The sequence below is a fragment of the Theropithecus gelada genome, chromosome 20 (assembly GCF_003255815.1).
Source record: "Theropithecus gelada isolate Dixy chromosome 20, Tgel_1.0, whole genome shotgun sequence".
Classification (NCBI taxonomy): Eukaryota; Metazoa; Chordata; class Mammalia; order Primates; family Cercopithecidae; genus Theropithecus; species Theropithecus gelada.
The window spans coordinates 63,569,900-63,572,573 of NC_037688.1; the positions used below are offsets into that span (position 1 = coordinate 63,569,900).

At 40.9% G+C, this 2,674-nt stretch overlaps 1 pseudogene; it reads left to right on the forward strand.

Moving 5' to 3' along the window:
* The first annotated feature begins 247 nt into the window (after positions 1-247).
* Positions 248-526, forward strand: LOC112614758 (annotated as a pseudogene).
* The last annotated feature ends 2,148 nt before the right edge of the window (positions 527-2,674 follow it).

Here is a 2,674-nt window from a genome sequence, read left to right on the forward strand (position 1 = left end):
GCAAAGCATGTAGCACTGAGCCTGACACCTCCTAAGCACACGATAGGTGACAGCTCTCATGACTTGGTTCATGTTCACATCATCTTTTGCCTCATTTATTTGCAACACCTTCCAACAGACCTTCCTCTTGTTGGTCTTGCCCCTTTCACTCTATCCTCTCCACAGCAGACAGAGAAAATGGGAGGAAAACGTTCCAGAAGTTGCTCTCAGAGTCAGCATGTGGATGTGCTCTTTGTACAATTCCACCATGGCGTACCATGGCCAGGGCCAGAAAGTGCAGAGGGTTATGGTACAGCCCTTCAACCTCATCTTCAGATACTTACAAAATACATCGCAAATTCAGGTGTGGCTGTATAAGCAAGTGAATATGCGGATAGAAGGCTGTATCATTGGCTTTGATAAGTATATGAACCTTGTGTTAGATGACACAGAAGAGATTCATTCTAAAACAAAGTCAAGAAAACAACTAGGTTGGATCATACTAAAAGGAGATAATATTACTCTGCTACAAAGTGTCTCCAACTAGAAATGATCAATGAAGTGAGAAATTGTTGAGAAGGATACAGTTTGTTCTTAGACGTCCTTCGTCCCAATATGAACATTTATTCATATTGTTTTGATTACCCTTATGTTATTACAAGATGGGAATAAATGCTATGGGATTGTTTGTATTAAAAAAATGAAAGTAGCCAGGGTGGGAGGTGTGAAGCACAAATACAATTGTGTTACTCCCTTGCTCAGAACTCTCCAGTGATTCTCCTTTGCCTTCAGGAGACAGTCCCAATTTATAAATGGGGAAACTGGAGTTTGAAGAAGTTAAAACATTTGCCCAAGGCCACACAAGTAGTAAATGACATAGGATTTGAATCCAGACTTCCCATGTCCACATTCTGCCTTTTTCACCACTAAGAGATACCAAGGATAAAAGAATAGGTGATCACAAGGTATGGATGGGTGAACAGATAAAATTACAAAAGGGACAGAAATACAGAAGGATAGAAGCATGAGTGGAAGTCTAGAAGGATGGCAGACTCTAGGAGGAAAGGATGGGTGGATGGATGAATGGAAACGTGGAAGGATAGAGGAACAGAAAGATAGAAGAATAAATGGACTGAAGGATGAAAATATGGAGGGATTCTCCTAAGTTGCATTCACTCCTTCTGTCTTACCTAGGTTTACCTAGCAAGGGCTCTGTCCCTGGACACCTAGCTGAGACATTTGCTGAGAATGTAGCAAATCCTATGGAGCCTTCCATTTCTTAGTTTCCTTTTCCTCCATCAGCTCAAACCTAGTTCATCTCTGAACAAGTCTCTCTTGGTAACTAGCTTCCAGGGAATTGACCACTTCTATCTTCTTCCAGAAGCTCAGGCTTTTTGATGACCAGGGACCAAATTTTGTATCTTAAGAACTAATATTCACTAGGCACTTACTGTATGCTAATCATATAATTCTGTCATTTAGTCTTCACAACACACTTATACAGTAGGTACTGCAATCCTCTCCATTCTGAAAATGAAGAAATAGAGTCACAGAGAGCTCGCATAATTTACTCAAAGTTGCAAAACTACAAAGTGGTACATCCCAGGATTGCTCAGGTGATCCGAACCCAAGGTGTGCACTCATAATGACTACACTATACTTTTTCTCTCCTTAGTTATCTCAACTGGTAGCTCCATTCCCCGTATTTGGATGGAAAATCTATTATCAGTCCATGAGGACTAAAGTCACATTATCTGTTAAGACCTTACCTATGGCATTTCTCATGCACCTACCAATTTATACCGAACAATAGTCATAATGAACAGCCACTAAGTGCAAGTTACAAAAGTTTCACCATTATGAAACCATAACCCTATATGCCACAAAGGCACTTCCCACATTGATCAAAGGGCCACTGGCATCCTGAGAAAAACATTCCTATCAGTGACACAGCCTAGTTGGAACAAAAGATTCATAGAATTGTGATGAATGAGACTGTGGGCAAGCATCCACCCAATTTGGTTGAAAATACACCACAATGTTTTCAGAATCTGGCAAATCTGGATTCTGGCTCCAGCTCTGCCATTTAGTTAAGATATGAGATGCCAGTACTTGACATCTCTGAGCCTCAATTCTCTTATATGCAAAATGGGGAGAACAATAGCAGCTTGTATGAACAGTTGTAAGAATGAATGAGATCACCTGTACAAAGGGCTTAGTACAATCAGGAATACACTATGGATCATTATCATGGTGGTGGCTGTTATATCCAGACTGCTGGAGCAACTATATCTTCTTTCTCTTCACTGTTATATCCAGACTGCTGGAGCAACTATGTCTTCTTTCTCTTCTCTCTCTCTCTCTCTCTCTCTCTCTCTCTGTGTGTGTGTGTGTGTGTGTGTGTGTGTTCAAACAAAGCAAAAAATCAAATTCAGCCCACTTTGACCAAAGGTCCAAGCCTCTCACCTCTCTGTTTGTTTGTTTTTTTCCTTTTCCAAAAGCTTCCCAAAGTCCTTCTGCCAGAGAATCAGTTGGGTGAACTCCTCCTCTGGCTTAACTGACTTCCCCTTGTTAACTGACCGGGTTCCAAGCAATTTAATTTCATTGAGAGGAAGTGGTTCGGAAATCAAGGTCATTTAATTTCTGAAAGGTGAGTGAAAGGTTGCCTTTCCCAAGTGATCTTTCTGCCATTTAT